Raw genomic sequence first — 13,594 nt, forward strand, 5'->3', positions numbered from 1 at the left:
GAATATTTTTGTTTGGATTTTAAAGGAAAGGGTAAGAGAAGGCTTGCGACCCGAGGGCATATTTGGTTATAACCACAGGCTGGTGATCACTCATTTTGAGGACCTAGTTTTAATGTCTTGCAGATATGGTCTCTAAAGATATAGAGGATATCAACCCTAAGAAAGTATAGCCTGAAGGAAATGTTAGAAAGTAAAAGGCTTGCTTTCTCCTCTTTGTTTTCTGGCTTTCAACAGAAGGTCAGGTGCAGCATATCATCCTTCACCAGCAAGAAAATCTGAGACAATTTCCTAAGGACAGGCCTCTGGCAGGATGTTCCTGGAGCTTAGTTTACTATTCCAACCACAGATCAATGTGTTTTAGACATTCCTTCTGATCCAAGGGGCACCACTTTTGGGTCAAGACAAGATTGCAGGCTAATTCATTAGGATATCAGAGAGACAATGGACAAAATTCAAGAAAACACACAGCAGATACCTTTGCATCCTGTCCTCTGCTAGAACTTTCAGGGGAGTCCTTGGGAAATTTAGAGGGCTCACTCTAAAACTTTGAGGAATGAGGGGCTGAAAACTGAAAATGAATTATTTAAAATATCCTCTTTGTAATTCACAGACTTTAATGTGCACATATCAGGATACATTCCTCCTAGCTTACATATCACCTAGCTAAGGTAGACCCTTCTTTGGCATTTCTAGAGGATGTAGGAATGAGACGTGTTTGGGGCTCCAGAGGCTATCAGACAGCAGAAACAGTGCCCAAGATGCCCTAGAGCTACTAAAGGATGGCTGGGTATGAAATGAGGTGAATCTCCTCCCTCGAACATTATTTATCTAGATATTAAGAGGCTATCTCCAGTGGTGGCTCAGGGCACACAATCTATAGCATAGATTGTAAGTATAAGTGTCTTCTCTGATGTGGATTTAGTACCTTTAAGGGACATAAGTCCTAGGTGGATGACCCCTGCCAGCAGTTACCTTACTATAGGATGGGCTTCTATTGGGTTGTGAGAACCTTCTCAAGGCATTAGTCTCAGCTTTTCTAGATCCCTTACCTGCCCCCAAGTCTACAAAGGATGGTGACCTTCAAGAATTGATGGAAGTGTTCTTGGGGCACCTGGCTGGCTCAGTTGATTGTCTGACTTTGGCTCAGGTCATGATCTTGTGGTATGTGGGCTTGAGCCCTGCCTTGGGCTCTGTGCTGACAGCTCAGAGCCTGGAGCCTACTTTGGATTCTGTGTCTCCCTCTCTCTTTCTGCACCTTCCCAGCTCATGCTCTGTATCTCTCTCTCTCAAAAATAAACATTAAATTTTTTTTAAAGAATTGATGGAAGTATTCTTTAAACCATATACATCTACCATATCTACAAAATAGTTTCTTTCTGTTGGTAAGTAATCTATCTTAGATCTCCAAGAAATTGGGTTGGGTATGTAAGACAGGTGTCAGAGGCACACTTAGGGACTGTTTCTTTGAGGAAAAGATTTTTGACACCCAGTTTGTCAATTTTTATTCAACTTGTCTGAAAGGATATTGTCAACTTCCCTCATGAAATTTCTCTTGTAGACTTCCCCATTTAACCCATTGCCACTCTTGTTCTCCCTTTTGTTCAGCCCAAGCCCTAGAGGCATCGACCACTTATTTTTCTTACTTCTACCTCTGTGTATTTCACATCCATCCATTGTTTGCAATTTTCATTATTATCAGTTGAACCCATATTCTCATTGGTCTCCCTTGAATGAACTGTTTGCTTGATAGACTGATTCATTCACTCATTCATTCTACACCCATTTTCTAAGTGCCTCTTTTGTGTTGGGCACAAGATAGAATTCCTGCCTTCAGGAGTTTCACCACCAAGTGGATGAAACAGACACGTATGTGGACATTTCAAACAAGTGCAAAGCAAAACCAGAGGTGTTAGAAATGTATATACACACTCAGGGCACCTGATGGCTCAGTCGGTTAAGCGTCCAACTCTTGCTTTTGGCTCTGGTCATGATCTCGCAGTTTGTGAGTTCAAGCCCGACACTGGGCTCTGTGCTGACAGTGCAGAGCCTGCTTGGGATTCTCTGTCTCCTGCTCTCTGTCCCTCCCCAACTTGCTCTCTATCTCTCTCTCAAAACAAATAAATAAATAAACATTAAAAAAAAAGAATACACAATCATACACAAGCACATGGGAGAAGGAACAATGACTCTGGGCTTTGGCAACAGTCCCTTGCTTGTCCCTCTTCCAGGGGTGGGTGCCTACTCTTCTCTGTCCTACTCACTGAAGCCAGGTTAATTTCCCAAAGCAGTGTTAAGAGGCCAATATTCCTAACAGGGATTCATCTAGCACCTGCAGGACTTCCTCACACACACATGGACTGATTGTCAAAGGCACCTGCCTGTGTCTTTTTGCTGTGGCTCTAATTGTTAGAAAGTCTTTGGAATATATCACCTAACTACTCTGTTGTTAGAGAAGTCTGGCTAATGGAATTTTATTATGTTGGCCCATTGCCAAGTTTTTAACAGATACTATGGTGTAAAGGGGCAAAAGTGGGAAGAAAGAACTCGTTGAAAGGGAGTTAGAAGAAGGAAATGTAAGAAAGCTGAACACAAATGTTAGCTACTTTACGACTGTCTTATGGACCAGTCCTTTTTAGTTATGGTGACTTTGATTATCAGCATTTGCACCATGTTCATAAAAAAAAAAAAGATACATGGTTTGATAAGAGTATCTTTTGATTCACAAATATAAAATATATGAAATTAATCATCTTCGGTTATGCATTTCAAATGTTTTTTTAACTAAAAGAATATCCGCTCGTGAAACTAATGAGCAACAATCTCGACGTGTGGGCACTTTAAATATACATATGCCTCTGAATTTGAGATAGATTTTTAAAGATCTATTTTGGTCACTGTTAAAGTAAAGCAGGGCAAAGTAATTCTTTCCAACAGTAATAACCACCTCTTGGTTGTTCCAGGAATGACTATGCTCTGTGGATTTCTCAAATGGAATTTTCTTTGTACTAGGCAAATATTGAGACAACATTTAAGTTGGCTCGAGTCTGTCTATATTGACTTCAGGAAGCAGCAAATATCATGGGACAATACAAGGGTGAGAGAGGGAATCTTGCAGTCATTACCACCAAGGCAAGATGAAACATACATTCACAGAAAGTTGACCATAAGGATTTTCTCTCACTAATATAGTATAAAAGCACAGACTAAGTCCTATTAAGTTTGGGAGAGTTTAATAGATATATACAAAATGAGACTTTTGCATGCAGAAATATGGCTCCATCTACAATTTTCTAAACTGCTTTGATCTTTGTATAAAATCCTATTTGAATCATTTAATGTATTATCACAAGGCACATGGCATACATCCTACCTTAATGTGACACCATAAATGTCCTTATGGCTAGCTGTGCTCCCTGAATCCTTTTATGAGGATGTTATTGAGAATTTAAGCAGATCCTAAACTAGGACACCAGATTCATGTGCAATAAAATATACTGTTAGTCCCATGATTTAAAAATGGAAGATTATATAAATGCGTATTTCTGGATATATAGCTGGCCTAATGTGTATGATATTACATTTGTATTTAACAAATGCAAAGTCCAGTTGAATTAATGAGGGCCTAATAGAATGAAGGAGAGAAAAAGACGAATCAAATAAAGAACTCATCAATAATAGACGAGTATAGACACCCCTCATTCAACTAATGTTCCATTCAAGTGACTTTCCTTGATTAGTGAGGCTAGCATCTTTACGTATCATTTAGAAAATCTTCCTACATACTTAAATGGAGTGTGTTAATTAAACTTTTCTGTAGCAAACTTCAGTCAGGTTGTTTGGACTGCTTTTATTAGTTTTATATGAGCCTAACCAAATTGAATAGACTTTATTTTAATTTATACTTTAAATGCCTTCTTCATTCAATAAAAAAAGTGAAATTTCCCTTAGGTGGGAGAAAAAGGATGATTTTTGCCATAGTTTCAATGTAGCATATGCCACAATTATCATCAAGATGTTGTTCAATATGTGGAGAAGGTGATTAAGAAAACACGTTCTGTGACACAGAAAAGAAAATGAAATTTAACTTCCTGCCGGATATGTTAACCAATGGAAAACACGAGGAAAACAATGTTCTTCTGTAGGGTATTTATGTATTTGTCCTGGTTTGTGTTCTTTATCTGTAAACTGATAAGAACAGATACTACACTTGATCTTAGTCAAAAGGCCGAGAAGTGACTGTGTTCTTTATCTCTAAACTGTTCACTCTGTTTTGGTGAAGATTAGCTCTTCTTGTAATGTTTTCTAATTTTCTAAGTTACTCTTTCTAATGTTTCTAAGTTACTCTTGTAAAATAAACGAAACTTGGAAGCACAACTCCAAAATCAAGATATACTGTTTAATTACCAGGTGATGTTCTTACTACACTTCCCCTATGACTTCCCCTAATTTAATAGGTCTCTTCAACATTATAGGTGGTACAAGTGGAATGGCAGGTGACATATATTGTGACTAAACAGTTACTGTAGACAATATTATACAGATAACAAGACACATGCACACAGGTTGCATATGGCTTTATGACTTCAGCAATTCTGCTAGGTTTTCAATGAAAAGGAGTATATTTTCTCTGTTTCCTAGAATCTCATGTCATTCCTCTCCAGAACCTCTTCCTTTGAAGAGAGCCATGTAGACTGGGGACACATGGTGACTAAATCCTTGTGCTGAGAACACACGTGCCATTACCAGTTACTTATTATCCACTACATGTCATCTGTCTAGTCATCCACCCATCTACCTACCTACCTACCTACCAGTCTATGTGTTTGTGTCTGCAAACGTGCTATAGTTTTTACTGACTCAATAGGTGAACATATGCAAGCTTATCCATACCTTCTTCACCAAATATTTATTGACCATGTTGTGCCAGATACTGTGCTTTTTATTTCGTTTCTCCCTAAAAAAAATGCAGATTAGAAAATATTTTAGTTACCCATAATAACTGGGAAATATTAGGTAAAAAGTACAGAATAGAAGTAGTAAAAAGAAAACTAAGCTCTGGCCTTAGCCCTGTCACTACCCACTTCTTGGGACTTTGGGCATTTCCCTCTGACTGTGTTGGTCTTAACTTTTTCATTTGTATAATGAAGGAACAGGACCAGACAATCTTTAAAAAATCTCCCTGAGTACAAAATGTCAGAGTTCCAAATATGGAAGTATTTTATACTTTATAACGTTGAAAACGGGCTAAAATAGTGCTTCTCCCAGAAGAACAACGACATTGATCTTATTTAGGTTACAAGCATTCCAATGTGAGAAAAAGGCAAATATTGTGCTTCTAACCCCTGCTTAAGAATCTGAGCCCAGGCAAAAAGCAATTGGGCATTCACAGAACTGTTGAACAAAACAAGTATGAATGACTGTAAACATTTCATAAATTTCACGTGCCATAAAATATAACAGTCAAATCAGTACCCCTTGTCTATAGTTGCTCGGTAAGTGGAGGATGAGGATAGAAACAAGATTTCCCAGCCTCTCTATTGCTTCAGGGTATTTGAACATCCTCCAGGGGCCAAGCATCAGTGTCCCCTGTAGTTGGGCCAATTGGAATTAACATCTGACCATCAGGGTCTTCTCTTAATCCAGCTATCAAACACAAAAGGAAGTGGCCTTTAGGAGAATATTTACAAATGGAGAAAGTTTGGGCTGTTACCAGTTTGGGCCAATAGATACAAAGAAAATAAGTGGTGTGAATCTGTCAACATGCAACAATTTCTCTGATTTGTGACACCGGCTTTCCCATTTCTTTCTTTTATTTTTTTTTTTGAAGAGTATGCACCAACTGAAAATAGTCATTTTTAAAATGACAAAAAAAAAAAAAAAAAAAGAGGACAAACAGTTTCTAAGTCAGTGCTGGAATATAATATATACATGAATCTTTGGCTGGGCCAAAAAACTTGGCAAGTCTTCAACATTTTGGTTAGCCTTTGGTTGACTTAAAAAGTTATATGGTTAATTCATATAAATTATATAAAAATGAAGATAAATAAATATGTAAGCAAAATTAAAGGATACTATAATCCTACCATCCAGACACAAGCAGTTGACATCTTGTATAGTCTTCTAGTCTTCTGCAATGTACACACACATTATACATATTATGTCTGTATTTATATTCATCTATAAATCCATGCCATCCTGCAGGCATATCTAGGTGTCCAAAGAGCTCTGGAGATGACGATGTTGGCACACCTGTGTGTGTGTACATCTGTATCCTAAGGCACCCCATTTGGGAAGCTTTGCTCTACACTCTCCATAAATTTGACTGTCTGAAACCAGCATCGTCAGCACTGCAGCGAAGCAGTAGCTTGATTTCTTGGAAAGCACCCATGGTTCTTATATCTGCCCCTCACTTCAAAAGAGCTGGCACAAGTCCAGTTAGCATAAATTTGGCTAAATTGTACACCAGTGTTGGAGAGCACAGAATTCTTTACTGTCCAAGTCCCACTTTTAGAATAAAGCCATTGTTGAGGCACCTGGGTGGCTCAGTCAGTTAAGCGTCCGACTTCAGCTCAGGTCATGATCTCACGCTCCGTGAGTTCGAGCCCCACGTTGGGTTGTGTGCTGACAGCTTGGAGCCTGGAGCCTGCTTCTGATTCTGTGTCTTCCTCTCTCTCTGTCCCTCCCCTGCTGATGCTCTGTCTCTCTCACTCTCAAAAAATGAATACATGTTAAAAAAAATTTTTTTAAATAAAGCCATTGTAACTGTGTCCTTACTGACATGTCTCTCCTCTCCCTCCTCTGGACATTGCACCAGGGTGGACGGGCCCAAATCTGTGTCCTGAGACATGGGCATGGAGAAATGGTGTGCTGAGTCCTGAGCACAGAGGGAGGCAAGCAGATACTATAGGTAGTACCCGTGCACTTCAGTTCCTCAAGCATGACTGACCTCATGCCAGGCACCATGCACGAGCACAAGATGAGGCTTTCGCCCTCAATGTACAAAGCTGGTTTGAAGCAGACACATATATTGTTAGAATCAACATGGGAAGTACAAGCTGCTGCTGTCACTGGTTTATGTTTCCTCAAGTTCCTTTAGGGTAGGGACACATCTATTCAGTCTATTTTGTCTCTTCTCAATGGGAAGCACAGTTTGGGGCACAAAGAAGGTGCTGGAACACTTGGCTGGTAGACTTAGTATTGAGCTGCAGTGGTAGATGTGATAAACTTCCTGCCCAGTTATAGTCTCCATAGGTCTTTAGTTATGCTAATTACCCATGTTTTGCCCTAACTGGCTAGGGATTCTGTATGTCACAGCGGGAGGGCACAGAGGGTGCATTCATGGCAGTGGCTTGTGTCATCCCATTACTATCACCATGCAAAGGTGTTTCTACTCCAAAGGCAAAACACGGTGTTGCCAAATTCCAAAAACAGAAAGGAACACATGTCATCAGTGGCAACCAAACTTCGTTTCTGTCATGAATCACTGTGGCCTCATTCTGACAGGTCCAGTTGCAACCTAGCCCTGGATCACACCAAGTAATGACTCAGCTACATTGAGACTTCAGATGCTATTTTTAAGGGGGGGGGGGGGTAGGGGAGGTACAGAGAAGCTATATTATGTTTTCCTGAATTTTAATAGCCTAAACTAAATCTTTAGGAAAAGTTAACTGCCCCCAAAATTATGTAACTTATACAGTTTACTTTTTATATCATAGTTTGCCCATTGAAGACACAAATCATTCTCATGACCAAAATTGATCTGATCAAAACGTAAGAGGGAAGTTTTCAGAAGAGTCTGGGTCCAAGGAAAGCAACTGTGGTGCACAGTGGAAAGAACGCCAGCCTGAGAGTCAGAAAGCCTGGCCTTGGTACGCTTAGTAGTGACATTTGGAGTGACCGGTTAGTGAGGCTGGGCCAGGTGTGCTGGGGGGAGTCTTGGGGACTGCGGGTGTGGGTGAGTGTGGTCTGCCCTGCTGGCTTTGTACTTTGGATCTGGTGGAGGAGACTGTCCTGACCCCAGTGAACCTGCCTGAGACTCCACATACTTCGATGCTGTCTTTGTGCTCTTATCTTCCCACCGAAGGGGCTCTGCTGTTTCCTAACTCTCACATAGCCACCTACTGACTCCTGTGTTCATCCACTCATCCTTCTCTGGAGTTTCTCCAAATGCCACCTTCTCTTGAGTGATCAGAACAGCACACATGTTTCCAAAGTAGATACATGATATTTTTGTTGAAAACTAGGACAGTGTTTTCCTCAAATCCTCATTCCTCACGATGATTGGAATTTTGTTTCCTCTCCTGGCACCGTCCCTATCTTCAGGGGAACAGCCCACCTACAGTGAGTCTTAACTTTAATTCTTGGACAAAAGTGGAAGGCTCATAGGTGTTCACCTCTCCGCACTCGTGTGGTTTCTCCTGTGCATGTCCCCTCACCGCTGTTGGTAGAGTAAGCCATCTAGCTTCGGAGATCTCTTGTGACACAAATTCTACTCTAAAAAGTGTTCCTTTGATGGAAACATTTTTAAAAGGTAAATGACCCTCTGTAAACATGTTTTTGGTTCTTTGAGGAAGTCCTTCTTTTCTATTTTTTTCCAGAGTAAACACTCTTTCAGGTTGGAAGGCCTAGGGAGAAATAATACCCAAACTGGCCCTATGACTCTGAGAGGAAGCGGTTAATGAAAGGAGGGGGCTAATAATCTACAGAGAAATCTGTTATCACAATGATGCTGGATATAAGGATTCTTTCTGGAACTTCAGGAAGTTCCGAATAGAAACAGAGAACTGCACAGAACCCCAGTTTAATGCTGAGATTTCCTGTTGCCACACCACACAATTCAATGCCTGAACAGCTCATTAACCAACCACTTTGAGCAACAAAGCCGTCCAACTCTGGGGACAGGAAGAGCGGAGACAGAGTGGGAGTAGCTCCTACGTCATGTTCTGAAAGCTCAGTCGTGGAGCCTCATTTTTTCTTTCTGAGGAACTCATGGACGCTGAAACTTCCTCCTCCTCAGCTGTTGGCCAGCAGCAGGCCCTAAATTAGTTAAATTTAACTATAATAAACATGCTGCAAATGAATTATATTTAACTCTAACAGCCACCTCAGGGTTTGTCTCGAGATGGAATAATTTTAGCTTATGCCACCATACGTCCCCTAACTAAGGCAGAAAGTAATTACCTAAGCATTTACCATAACAAGTTCACTGACACTCACTATTTATTATAGTGTGTGAACATTCGAGTCTTTTGTATAGTCAGGCATAGACTGTAGGCTGCTGAATGTGTAGTCTCGGATGGACGCAATAGGGACACCAAAAATAAAAATGTTTCAGGCAAATATAAATCCGGTAGAACCACCTAACTTCATCTTCATTAACAATTAGTAATAATTTTGGATAGTCCCAGTTGAAACTTTTATATTGTCAGTAGAACAGGGCCAGCTAAGAAATTGAACACTGTAGGTCAGATGATAAACTTTTTGAGAGAAAAGGTACATGGAAACACTTATAAAGTGTATTTATTTAAAAACAACAACAACAACAACAACAACAACATAAAATTGGGCTTCAGTGCTATGCATGCTAATGAGAAATCATGTTTATCTATCCATTAAAGCAGGATCTTACTCAGTAGCATTTGGTTAGGGGAACAGTCTGTGTTTCTCAAAGTACCTACAAGTAATAACAACTTAAACTGCCATTCCTCATAAAATATTCTGATATTCTATACTTCATTTGTTCTGAATAATCTCCCCATTTGAAAAATTCTCACTTATTCACTCATCCCTTGTGCATTTATTATGCATCAGTTGTGGGCTGAGTACTATAAATGTAAAGAACAATAAGACATGGTCTCTGCTTTCTAGAAGCTAAGAGCTGAGTAGGAGACACAGCCCTGTAAACAGATGACTTCCTGCAGTGTGATATCTGCAATGATTAGTGAGGTATACTGCCTGTTCAATGAAAGTTAATTTGTTTGGTATTGATTTATGGGATTCAAGAAGGAGAACCTAACTATGACTTGACGAATAGCCAAACTGCCTGGGGCTGGCCCTGGCCACTGCACACCCTTTGTATACATGTGCTTTTAGGGCAGAATCACCCATATTTAAGTGTATATGTCATTAACATGCTACATTTAATTGGTATATGTGATCTGTGAAGCTTCATGTTTTCACTTCTTGCCTTAAAGAGGCTTACAAGAGAAAATATATAATAAAAAACGTTTAGATATGAATGAAAATGAAGAATAAATATGAGGGGTGGTATGTTCTTGACGCCTTTTCAAGCCAGACTCATTTCAGCCCACTCCCTCCCTGTTCCCCTCCAGACACCATGAGCCATATGAGCAAATACAAAGAGAGACCTGCAGGTGTGGGTTGAGAATGAGGTACAAGGGTGCTTTGGCCAACTCAGACCCTCTTGTCTTTCACCAGCTCTGGACTGGGGTGCTGGGTGTTGTTGAAGCTGACAAGGTGCTAGCCCAGCATCCCCTCTCTTAGGCTGCCTTCTCAGCTGATTCTCTCAAGAGCCCACAGGGGGCAGGAGGCGCTCATAGGGCAGGATTCAGCAAGTCCAGACTTGTGGCTAAAATCCATCTAGTGGCACCTCTCTCCTGACAGAACAGTGTGGGGAGGGGAAATTTCAGGAAGAGTAGGCCTGCAGAGATCAGGAAAGAGGGCAATGCAAACAGCAAGCTCTGAAGGCTTCTGCGTGAAGCCGGATGACCTTCACCCCCAGCCCTGAGCCTCTTCCCCACCAGAGTGAAAGGGAAAGTGGTGAGTAACATAATTCTTAAGATTAAATTTACCTGCACCTTAAGGCAAGCCAGGTTTTTCTTGGCAGTTAACTCTTAAGACATTTCTCACAGAAGGTTTTATAGAGGGGGTGCTGAAGGATAATAATGGATAAGATCCTCAGCAATCTTCCTGTTGGACATTCGGTAACACATTGCCTATGGCTGTTTCTTACAGGACCTGATGATGAACGCCTAGTACAAGCTGCTCAAGCTTCTCTCCGTGAAGGCCCGAATAACGATGTGGACACGGTGTTATAAAATGATTCCCACAGCAGGATGGGAATTAACATTTGTTTGTTTGTTTCAGGTATGCGCTAGGTACTCCAGATTTATTATTTAAACACAACTCTCTTGAAAACACTACCCAGTAAGTATTACTATCCTCATTTTTACAAGTGAGCATACGGAGACCCAGAGAAGTTAAGTAACTTGATCAAGGCATACAGCAACCAAAAGGTAAAACCAGGATTCCAGCTTGGATATGTCTTCAAAGCCACACCTTTTTGCTTCAGCTGTTTCTAAATAATATTCTTTATTATAATATTCTTTATAATATATTTACATAAATATATATATTTATAATATTCTTTTTGAAATGTTTTGCCTGAATCAAGCTATAAAAACCACCTAAAAATCAATTCATTTAGTTAGGTTTTAGGGGTTCTTTTCCAACTGATTTCTCTGATGATCTGACCAAAATGATCAATTGGCTGGCTATTTCACTGTCATACAGACATTTGGGTAAGTCAGTCCCACACTTAAACTGGTGCAATATCATTTATATTAGCTGTCGCTGTCCAGCAGTACAAGAGCAAACATAAATATTTGCTAATGTGGCTGCGTATAAAAGACAAATAAAACTCACATTATATACAAGTCACCCCCATTTATAAGTAAAATTCAACATAACGGAAGCTACTGAACCCTACATCATCCCTTGGGGGAAAAAGCCATATTTAAAAACCTCTCATCTGTTTTCAGACCAACTATTTATTGTCAGTGTACAGAGACTTCTGAAGCAGTCGAGCTGAGGAACAGCTGAGAGAAACTCTCTGATGACGGGCATGAAAGCAGTGTGTGCCAGGAAACAATAAAGCAGGGGGTTGGAGACAAAACTCAGCAGCTCAGGAAGCACACACACCACAGGCATAATTTCTCATCAGTGTCAGAAAGTGCTTCTCCTGCTCTAAGAGGTGGTCACCAGCAGCCAACACAGTTTAAGAAGAGAGAGCATCTGTCTTCATCAACCCACTCAAGGTGTGTTTACCTACTGGAAACTCAGAGAAAAAGAAATGTAAACTAACTAAATGTGGTTGATGTCTTCACCTCTCTTTGCTCTGTCTCCATTTCTCCATTTGCAAACTAAGAGCTTTGAACAGAGCTAAGGGCTCATCTGGGTCTGACATTCTATAATTCTATGAATTCAGCCACTGGCTCTATGACTGGTATTGATTTTTTTTTTAAGGGGTTATCTTTAACATCAAATGATACTTCTTTTTTCTCCCGAGATTTTGGTTTTGTTGGTCATGATCTTAATCACATTTTGATCATTTTGTCTATTTTTGTATCTCTAGTGTCTAGCACTGCATATGCACGGTACATGGCAAATCTTCATCATGCACTAAATATTGATTAATTTTTTGTCTCTCCTTTCAACTGGCAAGCCTCCTGGAGCTCCTGGTACTGAACAGGAGAAGACTCAATACGGTTCTTGCACAATGAGGCTGGCTGCCTTCTTGTTATCAAGAGTCACTCATGGAGCATCTAGATTGGCACCTCTTCCAATTCAAAGCACATTCTGGGACCTGCAGCGGCTGTTAATCAGCAAGTGTTTACTGAGCTTGCTTTAATGTGCTTTGCTCCCTCTCTCTGTAAAAAAAAAAAAAAAAAAAAAAATGGTGCCCCTTACTTCTGTTTCTTTTAGGTAAGAAATAAATATTCTAAGTTAGTTGAGGGAGTTGGATTTTTCTTTGTATAGTTCACCACTCCTATTTCAGGGCATTACACATAGGAGGAACTCAGTATTTTGGGGTTAACAGAGTTCAGTGATTTAATAAACACCACAGTCTTTTCAAGCATAGTACCCTAGATCTTCTATGGCTAGGAACCCTCCTTTCCTACTTCTGGATCCTACCATGGGGCTAGATGCATCTCCCCTTTTTAGGTCTCTTCAATGTCAATGCCTCTACAATTATAGCCACCTCTTTTCCCTCGCGATACTCTTGCCAGATCACCAACTCATTCTATTCAGAAGAGTGCAATTGCTGTAAAGAGAAAGCAGGAGGCTCTCACCTTCTGCTGCGATGTCACCCTGTAGCTGGTTTGTGGCTAGCTTTTGGTTTACCCACTTGAATTCTGCCAGGGTCTGTTTTGTGAAAGAATTAAAAAAGCAATACTAGGTAGTTAAACTTCAAAGGAAATAGTTAAAGGAAAGAAGCACAATTTCCATTATCTTTCCAAATGGCTAAATGCATTTCAGCCCCTTATGTTTCCAAAAACTGTTTATAATGTACTTTTCTCTATTCTAGGTCACTGAAACGCCTGCCCTGGGCTATGTGTTTCTGGCTCAGACATCCTCATATGAGGGGAAAATGAATACAATAGAAACATAAAGCATACAGCCTTATTATCAAGCAGATAGAAACCACCTCATATACACACACCCATGCTTCTGTGTCTCCTTGACATTCTCATCTCAAATCCCTCAGGAGTGTGTGAGTACTAAATCTCCAAGAATTCTTTCTGTTTTGAAGACAAGCTGCATTATGGCCCCAGCATGCCTGTCTAGTCAGCAT

The 13,594-nt window shown here is 40.3% G+C and overlaps 1 protein-coding gene and 1 pseudogene across 7 annotated transcripts in view; both read right to left on the bottom strand.

Moving 5' to 3' along the window:
• FARS2 (phenylalanyl-tRNA synthetase 2, mitochondrial) overlaps positions 1–13,594 on the bottom strand; it is a 551,313-nt gene that overhangs the window by 96,541 nt on the left and 441,178 nt on the right. The window lies entirely within an intron of this gene.
• On the bottom strand, positions 4,139–4,237 carry LOC122490730 (annotated as a pseudogene).

The sequence above is a fragment of the Prionailurus bengalensis genome, chromosome B2 (genome assembly GCF_016509475.1).
Source record: "Prionailurus bengalensis isolate Pbe53 chromosome B2, Fcat_Pben_1.1_paternal_pri, whole genome shotgun sequence".
Lineage (NCBI taxonomy): Eukaryota > Metazoa > Chordata > Mammalia > Carnivora > Felidae > Prionailurus > Prionailurus bengalensis.